The 20,090-nt window shown below is 39.0% G+C and overlaps 1 protein-coding gene across 1 annotated transcript in view; it reads right to left on the bottom strand.

Moving 5' to 3' along the window:
• LOC135211350 (transmembrane protein 201 homolog) overlaps window positions 1-20,090 on the bottom strand; it is a 108,006-nt gene that overhangs the window by 14,985 nt on the left and 72,931 nt on the right. The window lies entirely within an intron of this gene.

The following is a 20,090-nucleotide window of genomic DNA, read 5'->3' as shown; positions in this document are numbered from 1 at the left end:
TAATACGTCCAGTCGGCGTTTAAGGGTTAATGTAATTTTTGAGAAGCAAGATGCATCCTCAATTTTTTTTTTTTTGGAGTATTTATATGAATTAAAGTTGTCCAGTAGAATACAACAAAAAACAACCCATGGTTGTAGCTTTTAAAAGTTTTGAAATATTTTCATATAAATCACAATAAGTGCAAAAATTTGAACCTTCGGTCAACTTTGACTTGACCGAAATGGTCGAAAAACGCAATTGTAAGCTAAAACTCTTACATTCAGTAATATTCAATCATTTACCTTCATTTTGCAACAAATTGGAAGTTTCTAGCACAATATTTCGATTTATGGTGAATTTTTTAAAATACTTTTTCCTTCCCTCCGCGCGCGGTAACTCGGCCGAAAACCTCAGAAATTCTTTCGTCACTTAGTCGTAATTTCTGAACCATTTTCTATTAGCCATTACATCAAGTTTGATATATGAAAATGTGCGCAATTTCATGTAAAATAGAACAACAACCCATGGTTGTAGCTTTTATCAGTTCTGAAATATTTTCATATAAATCACTATAAGTGCCAAAATTTCAACCTTCGGTCAAATTTGACTAGACTGAAATGGTCGAAAAACACAATTGTAAGCTAAAAGTCTTACATTCTAGTAATATTCAATCATTTACCTTCATTTTGCAACAAATTGGAAGTCTCTAGCACAATATTTCTATTTATGGTGAATTTTTGAAAAAACTTTTTCCTTACGTTCGCACGTGGTAACTCGTCCGAAAATCTCAGAATTCTTTAGTCACTTTGTCGTAATGTTTGCAGTTTTATATTAGCCATTACATAAAGTTTTAACAATGAAAATGTGCGCAATTTCATGTAGAATACAACAAAAAAATAACTCATGGTTGTAGCTTTTATCAGTTTTGAAATATTTTCATATAAATCATAATAAGTGCCAAAATTTCAACCTTCGGTCAACTTTGACTCAACCGAAATGGTCGAAAAACGCAATTGTAAGCTAAAACTCTTACATTCTAGTAACATTTAATCATTTACCTTCATTTTGCAACAAACGGAAAGTCTCTAGCACAATATTTTGATTTATGGTGAATTTTTGAAAAAACTTTCCTTACCTCTGCGCGCGGTACTTGGCTAAATATCTCAGAATTTCTTTAGTCCCCTTGTCGTAATTTTCGCACTGTTTTCTATTAGGCGTTACATAAAGTGTTATACATGAAAATGTGCACAATTTTATGTAGAATACAACAAAAAATAACTCATGGTTGGGTTGTAGCTTTTATCAGTTTAGAAATATTTTCTTATTAATCACGATAAGTGCCAAATTTAAACTTACATTCAACTTTGACTCTACTGAAATGGTCGAAAATGCAATTGTAAGCGAAAACTCTCAAATTCTAGTAACATTCAATCATTTACCTTCATTTTGCGACAAACAGGAAGTCTAACAAAAATATTTTGATTTACTGTGAAGTTTTTTGAAAAAACTTTTTCCTTACCTCCGCATCCGGTAACTCAGCTGAAAATCTCAGAATTTCTTTAGCCACCTTGTCTTAATTTTCAGTTTTTCTATTTGGTGTTACATAAGGTGTTATACATGAAAATACGTGCAATTTCATGTAGAATACAACAAAAAATAACTCATGGTTGTAGCTTTTATCAGTTTTGAAATATTTTCATATAAATCACGATATAGAAAAATTTTACCTTCGGTCAACTTTAACTCGCCCGATATGGTCCAAAAATGCAATTGTAAGCTAAAACACTTACCAGTCTAGTAATATTCAATCAGTTGCCTTCATTTTGCAACAAACGGAAAGTCTCTAGCACAATATTTTGATTTATGGTAAATTTTTGAAAAAGACTTGCTTTTACGTCTGCGCGTTACGAATTCATGCATCACTTTGTGATAATATTTTCTCTGTGTTGCTTTGATCAATTTACAATCTGTGATATACCAAAATCACCGCAATTTAGTGTACAATACAACGAAAAAAAATTAACTCATTAGCTTTAACTGTTTTGCTCACAGTCCAATTATATATGAGAAAAAAATTTTTGCGCTACCATATACAGTGGTCCCCCCGTATTCGCAGGGGATGCGTACCAGAGACCCCCCCTGTGAATCGTTAGAAAGAATGTTCCCACCGCCGAATAGGTTTGGAACCCCTTTTAAAAAAACATTTGCTAAAAACAGCCTATTTTGTTAGTTAAAACTCAAGAAAAACCCACTAAAAATTTTCATACATGGTTTTTTTAATAGTTTTATCACAAAAAGTGCATTTTATGATGAAATTCGTCAAAAAAAACCAGGAATTTGTGGATATTTACCATAGAAAAATACCGCGAATGCGCGAATTTTCCGCGAATAATGCAGGGAAATGTTCCCGAGAGAAATCCGCAATGTGTGAGTCCGCGAATCTGGAGAACGCAAATACGGGGTCCACTGTATTCCAATATTTATATATGATAATGATATTTTTTCATTTCTGATGGTTGCATACTAAACTTCAGGCAATGACAAAAAAAAAGGAGCCAAAAATGAAAACTCTTAATCTTAAAAACTAAGCATGCTGTAATTTTTTGAAAAAAACTTTTTTTCCGCTTCAGCCTCCAACTCCCCAACGCTGCCGGCATACAACACACACTTTGGTAAATAGAGGCTCGGCGTTTAAGGGTTAATGTCCTTGGTTGTGTAATCATGAAAATGATGGCTGGGAACAGAGAGCAATGGCGGCAGGCCAATGACCACAAGGAACAAGCCTCTAGTACCAAGATTTAGATGTGAATCATCATTACAAACAAGTTTTTGCTACCAAGATGGTAATGAATTAGTTCCAGAATTGAAGGTTTAAGTACCATATATTTCCGTGTATATAGACGACGTTTAGATAAGACTAGGTCAAAAGTCATGGCAAATTTTCATGAATTTATCTCATATTTGTAGTACTGTATAGGACGACTTCTAAATTACAAAACCGAAAAATGTTTTTTTTGGAAAAAAGTTTTTTATTTGAAAATTAAACAGTACAACTATATTCATAATAATGTCCAATTACAGTAGTATTACTATTATCATATTGTTACTGTATTACAGAATACAGCAATCCCCAGTTATCAGGGGACTTGGTTAACAGCAATCTGGTTTTATGGAGCTAGCTTGTCTAATAAAATCAGCAATTTATGGCGTCATAACAGGCCAAGTTTCGGTTGTTGGCACCATTAACCAAACTCGATGTCATAAGCACCACATATGGCTGAGTTTTGGCAAATAGCAGTTTTCCCTTATCAGCACCCGGACAAGAATGGAACCCCTACCTAACGACAACCAGGGACTGCCTGTATAAACATCGTGTACATCATTTGCATTTGATATTGTTTACATTCTCAAAATCTTGGCTGATTTGAGTATTATCTATATCTTCATTGACATTATTTGTTATAAGACATAATTTGGAGATACCATTTATCGTAAATTAACAAAGTTTGGTTAAAAACATGCACATATTACCTCATTGCATAAGCATTAGGTGCAAACATCACTTTCACCTGGCCATTATTTGTTTTATTCAGCCTCAGTTATAACCTGCAGCTTTAATTTACTAATATTCTTTCTCGAGAGATCCATTGCATGAGGGATGAACAAAAATGTATTTTATTTTTACTTATGGAAGCTGCCATTGAGAATCCGCTGGGTTTAACAATTTTTAATAATGGAGCGCTAAATAAATCGTCAATAGTTACGGTAAATGACTCAGCAATCAGCTGCTTCTCAATTCAGTTCTTAACCTCTTCATTACCGAAAGTTTATTTGGATGTACGCGGGAACCACCATCCAAGTCTACTACACTGCGCCGGGTGCATAAAGGTGGTACACAAAGTACCACCAAAACTCCTCTTTTCAGATAGGGACTTCCAATCATTCTGTAATTTTGGTTTGAAGAGTTTGGAGCAAAATAAACAGTATGACAAATGAACTGCATTTCAACAAAAAATCACAAAACCAGACAAGCGTAAACATGTAATAACTTCTACCCAAGTATAAAACCAGTTGCATCATCATTTACTGTATTTATTTATTTATTCACTTATTACATTTTACCAAAATAAAGATATGATTTGAACACCAGATAAATGAAGGTAAAAATAAAGCCTTATAGTGTAACTTTATACATAAAAAACCAAACCAGAGAAAAAGCAAAAAAGCGATTTTTTCTGAGGACAAAAAACTTGAAAAATTAGTTTAGATAACCCTAAAGTTGTTTTTCTGTGATGAAACTAATCTTAGAAAACTTATAAGAAAACGACATCGACCAATTTTTGAGAAATATACTATAAATTTGCGATTTCCATATTTATCGGCGGGGCTTCTGCTTTAGTTGTTGCTCTTTTTTTTTGTTATTACGTGCTTATTACTGTTCTATTTTGATAATACTTTATGTGCATGTTCCAGGTGGATATACCAACATTCTGTAAGACCGAATTTCTATTCCACGACTGTAGTTTTTCTCACCTCGACCACCCAGTGTCCCCTTTTGTACAAGGGACACTTGAGTTTCACATTTTTTTTCATAAAATCATTCATTTTCCCTGTAGGATGATAAAACTCACAGAGAATATGCGTTATTATAGTGCTAATAATACCTGATAATTTCATTAGCCTGTCTTGATTAGTGTATTTTTGGCAAATATTTTTACGATCGGCACCCCTCCAAACTGGAGCCTGTAACCCTTCACTACAGAGAGATTCAGTTCGGCAGCGAACGCAATGTTTACATTCTGCTCACCCACCCACCCGGTAAAGAAGGGTTGAAAGTTTACAATAATCACTTCATCCAGAATTCTAAAAACCTGATATTTTAGAGTGAGAGAGGGAGATTATTGCCTCAGTTAGGTTGTTACACTTGATAGATATCCACTTGCAAAAGTCAAATAGTAGTTGTATTGGGAATATAATGATAATAATTTTAATAAAATATAAATTTTCATAATAAAATATATTATTTGGATACTTACCTACTGTTAAATTTAGCTTCATCTCCCTGCCGATTAGGCAAGTCGGCATTCAAACAAAAATCAAATGGCTGTCCGGATGAGTCTAGTTTACCTGTTCTCCACCAGGTGTGTTTCGAATGTATTAGCTCGTCAGAATTCTCCTTGACAGCCCACTAACTTGTGGGGAGGCTGGGTGGGTCTACTTTAACAGTAGGTATGTATCCAAATAATAAATTTTATTATGAAAATTTATATTATTTGAGATGAATCTTACCTAATGTTAAATTTAGCTGATTCCCACAATAAGAAGAGAATGGTGGGTAGTGAAGCTAGACAAAATTCCGCTCAGCCATTCGAGCTAAAAGTTTCTTGTACGAAACCCAAAACATTCTCAACTGATCTGAAATCCTTGGTGGATTTTACTATCACCAGAAGTTGGATTCCATTCAGGGAGCAAGGCTCTCATACATATGTAGCAAAGAGCAGCCTTGCAGAGAAAACCTCTTCAATTCAGCCAGAATGAAATTCAAGCAGTATGAGGGACCCTTGTGCCTGGGTCCAAAAGCCCTATAAAACGACAGTCACTTAAAATAAATACCTTTACGATATAAAGGTACGCTCCTATACAAAATTTGTACCTTCACGCTCCCCAAAATATTTAGGGCTTTACTGTTTTCAAACACAATTCTGTATACTTAAGGTAGTGATCGGGTGAAAACCGAATTTTACTTCTACTGTGCCACATCAATTTTATTCTGGAGCAACAAATTGATTTGACATTAAATAAAGTTGCAACTGCTGCTCACATTATGAATGTTTACCTTCAATAAAGATAGAAGATATGGAGCTAGTTCTCATTCACATAGCCTAGCCTATCCATACGTCACAGTGGACCTTATGTTCCTTAACAAAGTTTTTACAAATCACAACACAAAAGGTTAACTTTGCCTCTTCCAGGCTTTTAACCCTCACAAATACATTCTAGGTTTTCTAAAACCACAAAACAAAAAGTTAACTTTGCCTTCAAGTTTAACCATTGGCAAAGGCGTTTTACGTTTCTAAAAATCACAACACAAAAGGTTAATTTTGCCTCTTCCAGGCTTAACCTTCACAAATACATTCTAGGTTTTCTGAAACCACAAAACAAAAAGTTAACTTTGCCTTCAAGCTTAACCATTGGCAAAGACCGCTAGGTTTTCCAAACCCACAAAACAAAAGGTTGATTTTTGCCTCTTCCAGGCTTAACCTTTTGACAACGCATCTATGTTTCTAAAAGGATGATAAAGTTCTAGGTTTAACCTTTAAATTTAAATGCCCCAACAGGATAGAGAAATTTCCTCTTCTTCCTCACTAAGGGTTGACATTGGAATTCTTACAGGGCACTGTAAAGCATAGCCTTAACATCATCCTTAGCTCTAAGGCAGAAAGCTAAAATAGCATTCCCTTTACACCAGCTTGAAGAGTGCTGACAATAAATTTACTTATTAACCCCTGCAATTGCTAAATAAAAAGTTTTACAGGAAATTCAGTTAGTAAAGTTTAGACCTGCATCTAAATTCCAGAGAGACTGATATAGATAGGAAGGGATTCAATCTCAACACCTTACAGTGCTGGCCTCAGCAAGATCTAAAAGTACTTGATGCAATACCGAAGAAAGTACGTATGGAACAATAACTTTGGAAGTAGAGTGAAAAGTCTTTCTAAACAGAAAGGTGCTGAAAATTCCTCTAAAATGGCACCCTCAGCAATACACAGACCACTGCTTCTCACCCCCAGGCCATGGCAGTTTTAAATTAAGGACAGACCCTATGATAACTTGAAAATCTTATTATTGGGAGGGGGCATTCTAACATTCTCCAAGCAGTTAAGGAGATGCCTAAGTTAATGGAAGTGTATGGAATTGTGTTGTAAAGTTGATTTCTTCTCAACGGAAGAATGAGACATCTACCGAGAGCATTGGAAATTCTGAAATTATTTGCCCTGAGGCTACAAGGGTTCTACAGAGACACTAAGCAATTCTTGAACTTGAAATTGCTCAATAGTATTTAGAGTAGATACAAGGGCCAGCAGGCCTATGAGTCTGGATTAGGCCAAATTTAAGGACACATCCACTGCTCAAAGCCTGAGGGCCAACAAAGTAGTAGTAATCATTTGGATGTCCCTGTTCATCTACATGCTAGTTAGTCTAATTGAGTGCTCCTTAAATCCACACCAAGTACCAAACTTACAGATGTAAAGGCCCTTGTAGGCAGTTGTTCTTCCTGAATCCCCAATTGCTAAAACACTGTCCTTCCACAGAAGACACTGTTTCTGACTGGGAATAAACCTGCTAAGCATCCTGATGTCTTTCCACTGCCCTGACATCTAAAAAGTTTTACCAGGTGTAGTGTTGAACATTCTATGTTGTATGAAAGTGTAATGATACTAGTTAAACTCTGTGTTGCATGACAGAGGGAAAAGACCAAAACTTGGACTTAGGTTTAAGTACAAAATGGACAATTCTTGGTTACAGAGTCCCTCCTACAGTTCTGGAGCCAAAGTTGGTTCTGGATTACTTACAAATTTAATTAACTTTATTTGAAAGTCACAATTCTTACGCTGAACTCTGAACTGCACATTAATTGAGCATGATTACCTGAAAATATCCTGTGAGGCCATGGTTCCTAATAAAGAAAAGCCCTTACCATATAGGAAGTTTCCTTCAGGCCTAAAATTCTTCACGCAGCACATGCCTATTCATCTTGACCGACAAGCATACATAATTAAGTATCATTTCCACATCAGTAGATAAGAATGGGGATATAAGAAAATTAACAATATGATACATAGAATTGACAGAAGAAGCAATAGGTCCTTGGCCTTTGGAATACTGCTGAAGGAGTTGGCCAACTTGAATCACTGATTTCAGTAGAAGTGTCTTGCTCCTAAAGTCAACACCATCCACCAATGGACAAAAAGTCCCTGACATAACTTAAAGAGGGCTGCGCACTAACCCAAAGTGGACAGAAAGGCAATACCTTCTTGTAAAAACCTCTTGAAGGAACTTGCAGGACTGTGGATGTATTGGTAAGTGGAATACATTCTGCATGTGTACCAAAAGTCTGACCGTTCTTTGGAAAGGCACTAAAACCATGCTAGAAAACCAACAAATATGTGGACAGAAACTTCCTGTTATTCAGTCTCCAAGAATATCTCCAATTACTTATGGAGCTCGTCCTAAAGAATTACCCTTGGACCATCATTCCCTCTATATACAATCTCCTACTAAAAATACTATGAGAGATTTCTGCTGAAGACAAAGGAAGCTATAAGAGGGAGATTAAACCAGTGGAAGACAACCACAAAAGAATCACAACTGGCCTTCACAGTCTCCACAATGTAACATACTGGTCCTAAGTCTCTCCATGCATGTTAGGAGGCTGCAACTGTCCATTTCCCAGAACCTGAGTCTGCACTTATCCCTGAAAGGTATAAAACAAGACTACCAATAGCTAATCCCTTATTGCCTTAAACCGAGCTGCATAATCAGACTAATCAGACAGGAAGCGAAAGTGTTCTCACTTCTTCCGAACCAAGCGAGTATAAGCATGAGGACATTACCCTGCAGCATCAGAAATGAGTTACTTGTTTTAGTTACTTGTTTTCCTCGCTAAAAAATTCCCGCTGGCAACGAAAAGCTGGCTTTCACAAAATCGCTGGTTGGCGTCTCTACCTCTCTAAGCAGTCACAGAGACGAGACTATGTAGCTATAACGGTAATAACCCAAGCTAGCTTGAAAAATCCATCAGCATGTCTGTCAGTCTTGAGTTCATTTCCCCACAGGAAAGAGAAAGAAAGCGAAACTCCTACTAAAGACGGTTAAAGAACCAGTAAGCGTTTGTACAGCAAGAGGCAGCCTTCGGCGACTTTAAAAGACACAAGACGACACGCCAAGGCAGACCCAAAGGGAGATCTGTGCGTCCGAGGACGAGAAAGGTTACAAATGCTCTTTAAAATGAAAAAAAAGCGTTTGGTTCTTTTCTCCAATATTTAGAGGGCAGCGAAATACACTAAGACATTAAGACATATTCTTATGTGGCCTCTTTCCCAACAAAATGAGGATACAGCAAGGCATAGTGATGCAACAAATGCCAACCAGCCCGAGCAAGTTCCTCCAACTCCATTCAAACTTTTCTTCCGTAGCAGGCATGGGATGGGAGGGACAGCGCCGACAGGAGGTAAACAAAAAGAGCTTTAAAGGATTGCTCTTTCTCCCCACAACCCTTGTCACAAAAGCGACACTTGTCGATAGTGGTGGCAGCAGCTGAGTGCTGTATCATATCCACCACAACTCAAAATAAGAGGAAGACAAGTTTTAAGCGACTCACGGGACTCAGCCAAGTCCGCACGAGTCAACTGCGTTCACGAGCCAACAATGTCTGCAGTCCACACGAGTTGACCGAGGGAAAGAGAACGAGGCGCCAGAAGTGGGAGGCGGTGGAAGAGGAGTTAAAACGACTCCCACCTCGTCCGAAAGCAAACGTACATATACTTGAAAGCATTCCTATATGAAACTAAGTTAGAAATCTCTGAAGCTAGAATATCTAACTTGGAGAGAACTTTAGATACTACAGACATTGTAGACTTGAAAGAGAAACATGTAATCGAGGCAGTAGTAAGAGATTTGCTGATAGCCAAAGAGGAAGCAAGAACAAAGAACGAACACAAGCATTAACAAAGAAAAAGGAATACAGGCGGTCCCCGGGTTACGACGGGGGTTCCGTTCTTGAGACGCGTCGTAACCCGAAAATCGTCGTAAGCCGTAACGACGCTTGGAAATATGTCTTAAACTAATAAAAAGTTATAAAAACCTTACTTGTAATCCTTTGGTTACACTACATGTTGTTTCCTGTAGTTTTATGTACAACCTGGAGTTATTTTCATAAAAGAATGCTGGTTCTTGAAGGTAAAAACTATTGTAATCCTCCTGGTGACACTATCATTCTTGAAGTTTTATGTACAACCTGGAGTGATTTTGCCAAATCTTGAGGGCTACAAGAACAGCTGATTACTATTTACGTATCATATAGACTAATTAAAGTAAACATATTTTTAAATAGGCTTATATATTAGTATCAACAAAACATTTCCTGCCATGAGTCAAGAGGCCGTTTAATGAAACGAATACTTCTCTCTCCTATCTGTTCAGAAAATAAACGTTACGTCAATCCCCGAGACCATTGTTTCCAAGGTCTCTCTCTCTCTCTTCTCTCTCTCTCTCTCTCTCTCTCTCTCTCTCTCTCTCTCTCTCTCTCTCTTTTCAAATACTGGTAGGGTTTTTGTCCACTATCATAGCTAGTCTCTCTCTCTCTCTCTCTCTCTCATCTCTCTCTCTCTCTCTCTCTCTGATCAATTACACTGGAACCTTGACATACGATTGCCCTAATATACGAATGTTTTGAGATACAACAGAAAATTTGCGAAAATATAAGCTTTGATATACAACGAAATATTTGAGATACGATTTTGCGATGAGTGTTAGTTGTATAGGCGACCGATAAATGGCGTTCAGTCTGTTTGTTTGTTGGTGCTGCATGTTAACACGTCGTTGTTTAGTTCGTTGTATTTGCGCCTATTTTCCCTGTTATTTTGTCTATTTTATTATTAACCATGGGTCTCAAAGCTAAAGACAAAGCAGGTGATAAGAAAAAACCCAAGAAAATGATTTCGATGGAAGCAAAACATGAAATTATAGCAAAGCATGAACGTGGCGTTCGTATCGTCGATTTGGCAAATACGAGTATGGTCGAAATCCTTCTACAATATCCACGATCATCAAGCAGAAGGAAGCTATAAAAACCTTCCAAAGGCATCACCATTATTTCTAAACTATGAACTGATTAAAAAAAAAAAAAATAAATAAAAATTAGTTTAGCAATGTTATTTCATTTGTGTTTATTACGTAGTTATTAGTGTACATACGTAAATAAAGAGAGAACAAATCGTTCCCTGCCATCCTTCCCTACCTCCTCCCCGTGCTGGCCTCACGTCATCTTTCGTTGTGGTGAGTAAATCATCTTTCGTTGTGGTAAGTAAAATTCCTCTTTTTTTTAATTGATTTTATCAACATTTTATTATCATTTATCACATTGCTATGTTATTTTATCATTATGTGTGTTAATTACTCGTTTAATCTGTGTATAAATTGGTGTATATATATGTAATTTAGCTGTGTTTAGGTGTGGTTTCATAGCGCTAGAACGGATTAATACATATTACATTATTTTAAATGGGAAAAAATGCTTGAGATACAAATGTTTTGATATACGAGGTGTTAACGGAACAAATTAAATTCATATGTCAAGGTTCCAGTGTACTGGATAATGTCTCTCTTTGGATACTTCGATTTTGCCAATCTTGAAGGGCTACAAGAACAGTTGATTACTATTTATGTATCATATAGACTAATTAAAGTAGTAAACGTATCTTTAAATAGGCTTATATTATTAGTATCAACAAAACATTTACTGGCATGAGTCAGAGGCCGTTTAAACGAAACGAACACTTCTCTGTCCTTAACTCGGAGCGCCGGAAGACGCACTCTCTCTCTCTCTCTCTCTCTCTGATCAAATTACTGGATAATGTCTCTCTTTGGATACTTGGAATTTGCGTTGTAATCTAACCAGAAACTTCGTTTTGTTATTATTACTGGAAACAAGCAATGATTTTTTTCATTATTTGCACTTTTGGACTGTTATATGTAAACTTTGCACACCGCAAGCTAGTATGTATTCATTCGCTCGAAAAATGATATTGTTTTATTGTACAATAAAGTTTCATACATACTTACCTGGCAGATATATACTTAGCTATAGACTCCGTCGTCCCCGATAGAAATTCGAATTTCGCGGCACACGCTACAGGTAGGTAGGTCAGGTGATCTACCGGCCTGCCGCTGGGTGGCAGGAATAGGAACTATTACCTTCTAAGGACAGATTTTTCTCTTCCACCTGTCTCCTGAGGGGAGGCTGGGTGGGTCCATTCAATCGTATATATCTGCCAGGTAAGTATGTATGAAACTTTATTGTACAATAACAATATCATTTTTCATACATTCAACTTCCCTGTCAGATATATACTTAGCTGATTGGCACCTTTGGCGGTGGGTAAGAGACAGCTAATTACTGATTAGACAGGTAAACAACATACGTTGTAGGTAATAGATAAATAAAACCTTGGTTCCTATGTGTTTAGACGAAGGGTTGACTTCCTAGCTATTGCTAGGTGTCTGCTTCGTCTCAAGAGCCTCAGCGAGGATGTGACCTATGGCTAAGAGTTCTTGTAGATCTGTCAATGGGGGTCTTATCCACTTACTCGACAGAATCTAATGGTCATTTGTCAATGGGGTCCTTATCCACTTACATGACAATACACCTATGCCTAGGGGCATAATTAAGGAGCACAACACCAATCCCGATCACCTGATCCTAACACGAGGGTTTGTGCTTAGTTTGAAAAGAGCTATCCCCAAACTCCTTTCAAACAAACCAAAAAAAAAAACACTATGTTAACATAAAAATTAACTCACTTAGTTAAGGATCAGTGTCGGCTCCCTATCCCAGCAACGTATCCGTAGACACGTAAAACCAAGAGAGAAGGATCTCTCGTAGGTCAACCTGACCTCCTTCGTGCAAAGGAAAGTCAACACAGAGTTGCATCTCCCTTAAGTTACAGCTAATATGTCCTTCACGACATATTGTTATGTAACGAACAAGAATTCATAAAAGCTCGCACTTCAAGCGCTTTTAATTCTCAGCTGTTTGAAGGAATCATCAAGTCATTCATGAAGTGCTTTTAGCGATCACACTTATTTCAAAGAAGACCAGGGCTTCCTTTGAAATGGATCTTTTCTGGATGAAGCCTAGAGCCTGGCTTGCGCCTGGGTGGCGCCTTGAGTCTGGTTGGAGCCTCGAGCCTGGCTGGAGCCTCGAGTCTGGCTGGCGCCTCGCGCCTGCCTGACACTTGGTTGGCCGCCTAGCTCCTGGAAGGCGCTTTTTTTTTTGCCTGACTCATGGCTGGCGCCTCGCGCCTGGAAGTAGCTTCGCGGCCTGGCTCCAGACTGGCACTATTTTGGCGTCTGGCCCTGGCTGACTCCTCTCCACTTGCTGGAGCTTCGAGCTTGGTAGAGTCTCGAGGATGTCCCTGGCGATGCCCACATCAGACACACTTAATCTGTCTGACTTGTTCGCCTCCAGCGCATCTGCGCTAGGTTGGAGGCCCCCTCTTTCTCTTCATCAGACAATGACAGTGTTCCTTGAAACTGTCTGCCTCTGGCGTTTTTTACGCCTGTTTTGGCATTTGGCGCCTGGTTGGCGCTACATTGTCCGAAAGTCCTGAAACTCCACAATGGTTTATCAGGAGATTGGAGAAGGGTGGAAGAAATTCTTCCACTCTGAGCTTCTGGCCTCTCCGGCAAGGGAAGGTGATTGCAGTAAACTACATCCATTAGACGATAGGACATCTAACAGTACGAGAGATAAGTCTCTTCCTCCGAGGAGGATCCTTCTTGAATCCTTCCGTTGCTAACGAGATCTCTTCTTACTTGCTGATGAAGTTCCTCGTTGCAGAATCTTCCCTATCCTTGTCCGAAGGAAGGGAAGGGGCTTGGAAGTCGAAGGAGACTCCGAGCTGAAATGGGAGGACTCCTGATTTCTAGCTCTTTACTGTATCTCTCTGAATACCTTCTGGGAAGCATTTCGAACCCTCATCGCATCCCAAAGACTTTGTAGGCAAAAACGTTTAAACCATCTCTTCTTATGTAGGTGAAAACGTAAGTACCCTGCCTGGGCAACGAAACTTCTATCTGAAATCGTTGAGTCAGGAATAGAGGGTTTTAGTTCTCTTGCCAGACATACTATGCTGGCAAGAACCCATTGCCGAGTCTCCATTAAATCTGATGCGAGATTCCAATGCACAAAAAATTCACCTGTCTTCTTGGTAGTTAAGGGCCAAGAGAAAACAAAGAATTCCCTCATAAAATTTCTCAAAGAAGTTTGATGAGGAGCAGTTCCATCTTGTCGGAACACGGAATCTGAAGCCACAAAAGATCCCATTCGAAGTACATGATATCCTACTCTTGTCGTATTGAGGTATCGTATCAGATCCCGAAGATCTTAATCCTCTGCTATCTCTAATTCTCCTTGTATAGACAGAGTATAGCCTTTTACTGTGCTCTTTGATAGCAGATATATATAAAGTTGATTCTTCCCTCTGAAAAGGAAGAAAAAACCTATATGTGGTTCACAGAGGTATCGGAAGAGGACAGTTTCCTCTTCCATCAAACACGATCTGCAGCAATTCTATGTCCTGGCTATGACTATTGTCATTCACCTTTAAAAATCCTCTCATTCATGTCCACTTCTGGTCAGTCTGCACGAAGACTTGACTCAGAGTGGAGAGGTTGTTAAGGTCCATTTGTAATAGATGCTTATAGAATATTCAGACTGTCTTGGAAAAGACTTCCAAAACATGCTGTGAGAAGAACGTGACCTCTGTGAACTCCAACCTCTAAGGCCAAAATGAGGCATAAAGTATTATACTCTCTTTCTTTGACGCCCTTTATCTTAAATTCTGTAAAGCATTTATATTTAGGGGGAAAAAAAAAACTAAAGTTTATTCCCCTTTCTATAAAATAAAGATGGTGTATATTGCTACTTCTCTTGGTTCAAGGAAAAGGAAGCAGTCTACAGGATGCCTGTTCGTCTTCTACCTTGCTAAGGGATCTATGAAGAAGACTTTCCGTAGGTTCTCACAACTCTTTGCAATAAATGTTAGACATATGATAACAGTTATTATCGTTGATCGAGAAGGTTCTCACGGACATGCAAAATCTTGCATCGAACCTCTTTTTCCAAATAGGTTCTCTTTGTTAACGCGAACAGGAGCGAAAAAAGATTCTCAATGCTCTTTGCGATATGAGAGTCGTGAATTGGCCTAAGTGATTAAATGGGTAACGAAATCAGGAACGAATCTTGCCGTTACCGAGCGTGCTGTCTGAGAGGCTACTGACTCTTATGTTAAGAATAACTCGCTAAAACGAGAAAATATCTTGGATGGTGCTCTTGGCTCATTGCGCCAGGCTGGCGCTTCTGGCGCATTGCGCCAGGTTGGCGCTTCAGAACCGGTTTCGCTTTCTTCTAATACTCTTTATGTTATGTGCCAGAACATCTGTGCCTTTATGGTACCCGACATCCTTACACATGTTAATTCCGTTCTTAGTAGGAAAAAACTCTTAATATACGTAGTATATTCTATTCAGGGAAACCATTTCTGCCACGAAGAAAATGTTTCCCATTCCACTCATCCTCTTCTCTTGAGCAATATCTGATTCTAAAAAGGTTGTGTGCGTTTCTCGAAAGACTTGACCATACCGTAGTCTTAAAGTGAATTCTCTACTACATCCATCTTCTCACTAAGCATGTATTCTAATAAGCCATGCTTTCGTAAGCATGAGAGCATTATATAATATAATGTTCTGCTGTGTTAGAATCCTTTAATAATGTTCCCTACGGTAAACAGCATTGAAAGGTTATAATATCTTTCTTATTGAAAGCTTCTTAGCAAAAGGCAGACAATATTTTATGTTAGCTTAACTATCCCCTCCATTCGAGACTAAGTCCATGATTGTAGGGGGAATATACGGTTAACCATTCGATCCCGTTGGAGAGAGAGATGCAACCGACTGCTAATGACCGAGACCTGGATGGTACTGTATTGGCCTTACGCTTACAATGACAGCCCGGCCGTCTCGCTCGCTGCCTGGCTGCATTCATCGTGAGTTGCCAGTTACTTCATTTAATGAAGGAATATAATAAAATTATTCTCGAGCCTAAGGAAGCTCTCAATAAAGCCAATTTAAGCCAAACAACCTTTGTTAAATACCGAAGCTGAGTAGGTATTGTCGTAACAAACTTTTTAAGCGAAGTCCTTACCAGGAAAATCCTGTAAGGATATAGATAATTTCGTAGCGAAGCACAAAGGCAACTATGGTATGCGTATATGACTTGTCATTCAGCAGTCGTATGCAGCAAGTCTTCCTTCTACATTCTTTCCTCTCCGATGCGGAGAGAGAATGGAAATTTTGCCCTCTCCGTTCTTTTCGTCAATAAACACGAATTAGCATTAGTCGAAAGAGATCGCAATGAAAACTCTCGGATCGAAGAGAATCCCTCAAATTTTTATTCTCTTGGAGATAAGGCCGTATTCTACGCCTCTATTATCTGGAAGAGCCTCTAATCAATGAATGAGAGCTCGTACGAACCTTGTTCAATTTGCAAACGATTGCCACTCTTTCTGTAAATGGTTGGTTGCATTATTTAGAAGGAGGAAGATTTTAATATCGTCTTATTAGTAATGAACTAATTTTTTTCAATAAAAAAAGGTCGCTAAGGTCTTATAAACTGAGAGACCTGCTCCCTTATTGGCTTCCAATTCCGATCTATCTTCCATTTCCTGTCCATCAAGTTGGGAGAAGAATGAGCAACCGGAGGAGAGCGCCTCCTTCCGTAAGGTGAAGGGCTTTTAGCAGTACCGATTCTAACCTGACAAGGGCTAAGGCCGCCTGTGCGACATCTTGAGTCCCCGCCAGGAAAAAAAAACCGATCTTGCTCTTGCCATTACTTGCATTAAGACTATCCTGAGAAGGGCGACGGCCGCCTGTGCAACAACTCCCGTCCTTATCAGGAGAAATCCTCGAATGTCTTTCACCTTACGCAGAATCAGGATCTAACTCCATATACGATGAAGATCCTGGTTTATAGCTTCAGGCGCTTAGCGCCTCATCTCAGGCGCTTTGCTCCTCGTTTCAGGCGCTTCAGGCGCTTCAGGCTTTCAGGCGCTTTGCGCCTCATCTGAGGCGCTTCAGAAGCCTTGCGCATCGTTTCAGGCGCTCCAGGCGCTTTGCACCTCATTTCAGGCGCCTCAGGCGCTTTTAGCCTTGTTTCAGGCGCTTCAAGCGCTTTTCGCCTCGTTTCAGGCGCTTCAGGCACTCCGAGCCTGTTTTCAGGAGCTTCAGGCGATTTGCGACTCCTTTGAGGAGCCTCCGACGCTTTTTTCGCCTCTCTTCAGGCGCTTTGCGCCTCGATTCAGGCTCTTTAGGCGCTTTGAGCCTCATTTCAGCCTCTTCAGGCGCTTTGCGCCTCATTTCAGGCTCTTCAGACGCTTTGCGCCTCGTTCCAGGCTCTTCAGGCGCCTCGAGCCTTGTTTCAGGCGTTTCAGGCGCTTCATGTCCGAGGAGCTAGAAGCTTAAAAATTATATATGTATGTTTAATCATTAACCGAGATCCATAATTCATTCGATTTAATATCTAATTTGTTCTTCTCATAATAGATATATTTTCATATAAATGTACCGATGAGGAATTTGTTGAAATAACTTTCAAACCAAACCCCATGGGATAGAGCCTCCGTCTATTTGTACGGGGGACGAAAACAGGATAGGGCAATGCCTCTACCGCAACTGTTATCGAAAGATATCTCTCTGAGGTTCCGATATCTACGACGAGATTATCTTGCATCTTCATTGAATCTACGCCGTTGAAACTTTCTTCTCCTTATCCGTCAACACGATAATAATAAGGGGAACACATTACATTAGGACGCCTTTCAATGGCGAACTTGGCAGTCTGGGACGTTCTACAGAACCTGCCGAGGGACGCCTGATCGGTGGGGATTCTCTGAAACCCCCCTGCGGTTGTCGACATTCCTTCTCCTCTGGGCTTGTGAGCTTGAAAGAGGTCTAGACCTGGGAGCGAGACAGAGCCGATCAGACGCACCCTCCATTTGCAATGGGGGAACACTATATTCACTTCTTACCTTTTAAAAGCTTGCATTTGAGCTATCCATTTATCTTCAATTTGCATATATAAATTTGTAGTTTCTGAGGAGTAAGAAGGTGATGAGGATGCAACAACTACTAGTACTGCTAATACTCTAACTGCTCGTTAGCACAAACGCTATTAAAGCTTATAAAAGTAAGCGTATCTAGTTATATGCTTTTGTTCTGACTTCCTAAAGTAGGAAATTAGAGTTTAATATTTCCTTAATAAAGTTGTAACCTTTATTACATGTAATAATGAATAAATATTAATAATTCTCTTTATGGCAAACTATGTGAGTGTCTACCGATGATTTCGGTAGTTTCACTTAGTATTTTCTTCGAAAATTTCGAAGCGAAATTCATTAAAAAGTTAATAAAAGCGTATGCCAAACCAAAGACCCAGTACTTCCCTGCAAAAGACAGCCCAGAAGATCGATGGCGATGAAACACGAAAATCAAATCAGGAGGAACCGTAAACGTATGTTTACAGTCCAAACGATAGAGAAAAATCTGTCCTTAGAAGGTAATAGTTCCTATTCCTGCCACCCAGCGGCAGGCCGGTAGATCAACTGACCTACCTACCTGTAGCGTGTGCCGCGAAATTCGAATTTCTATCGGGGACGACGGAGTCTATAGCTAAGTATATATCTGACAGGGAAGTTGAATGTATGAAACTAGTTCCGCATATGAACATAGAAAAATACGACATAAAAAGTGTCGAAAATCATCATAACCTCAAAATTTTTATTGTAATCTAACCAGAAACTTATTTTTATTAATATACTGTGCTAAACTATAAAGGATTTTTATCATAGTATGCGTTTTTTAAAAGCGTCGTTAACTCGGAGTGTCGGAAGCGTCAGCATCGTAACTTAGGAACAAGCGTCGTAACCCAGGATGGATTTTTCCATTGAATATTTAAGAAAAAAGCGTCGTAACCTCCGAACGTCGTAACCCGGGGACCACCTGTATGCTAGCAGACAAGAATTTAGAATAACCAAAACATGAGAGATAAACAGTCAACCGAGTCGACATATCTAATGTGGTAAAAACTCGCTACAGATACATTATCATCTCAATAAAAAGTCTATACCTATACGTATATTATTAAACCTATGCATGCTAACACCTCAAACTAACTGTTGAAGATGACAGAATGCGCCTATGGAGCGAGCATTAACGCTTACCGAAACGATGCTTATGCGAACACTTTAACATCCTAGGCAATTGCTTTAATGGTCCTTTGGTGAACACTTTAAACGAGATTCAGACTATGAAAAGGGTGAAGTAGGTATTGGAGGGCACAGAAACCCATCGTCCCGAGAACCGCCCCAGTTTCCTGGAAGTGAACACTACCAAATATCACAGGGCAGTCCTAGGCTAAGGCTACGCACAGACGAGGGCACCAATACCTTACTTCTAACAGGGAACATGAAAAAGGATTTGCAATGTTCCCGTCACGAATTCAGTTCAACTTGTATTAGAGAGAGGGAAAAAAAAAAAAAAAAAAGTTTATTGCTCTAATTTGTAACAATTTTCCTGAACCGAACGGGAAGCAGAAGGCGGAGCTACAAAGGAAGTCAATACTAGCCTACTAAAATGCCTAGTCGGAGTAGGGATAGCCTGACAGTTTCAAGTCCTGACCTAACTAATTGCTTTCGCAATCTATTAGTTTCCAGTCTTTCCTATATCTGACATATTCAGGCATAAATTTCTCAGAACAATTCCCTATATTCTTCACATCTAGTAGTTCCAAGATTACACTCTGTACCCTTGCAAGTACAAACCGAATGTTGATCAACTTCCAATTTCAACATCCTGGTTACACCAAAAACATTCTTACATAGCCTGTTGTTATTGGTTTTGCTTCTGGTGGAAGATATCCTAGGAAAATTAAATTACAATACCGTAAACAGGTGAAAAACAGCCAAACATCATAGAATACCAACAATCGCCTAGCCGTAATGGCGGCAAGAACTCTGACAAGAGCTAAAACATTCAGAACACACCTGGTGGAGAACAGATAAACTAGACAGTCGTCCGGGAAGCCATTAGATTTTTTATTTGAATGCCGACTCACATAATCGGTGGGGAGATATAGCTAAATTTAACAGTAGGTAAGATTCATCTCAAATAACTTGGTTTACTGTAATTATGTTGCATGTATTATCACATTACAGTATATGAACAGACCAATGATGCACCATTTGCATTCTGGTTTTGTTTACAGCCTAAAATA

This window comes from Macrobrachium nipponense, chromosome 4 (assembly GCF_015104395.2).
Source record: "Macrobrachium nipponense isolate FS-2020 chromosome 4, ASM1510439v2, whole genome shotgun sequence".
Taxonomy (NCBI): Eukaryota; Metazoa; Arthropoda; class Malacostraca; order Decapoda; family Palaemonidae; genus Macrobrachium; species Macrobrachium nipponense.
The sequence above is the reverse complement of the archived record's forward strand: the minus strand, read 5'-3'. Positions and strand labels throughout refer to the sequence as shown.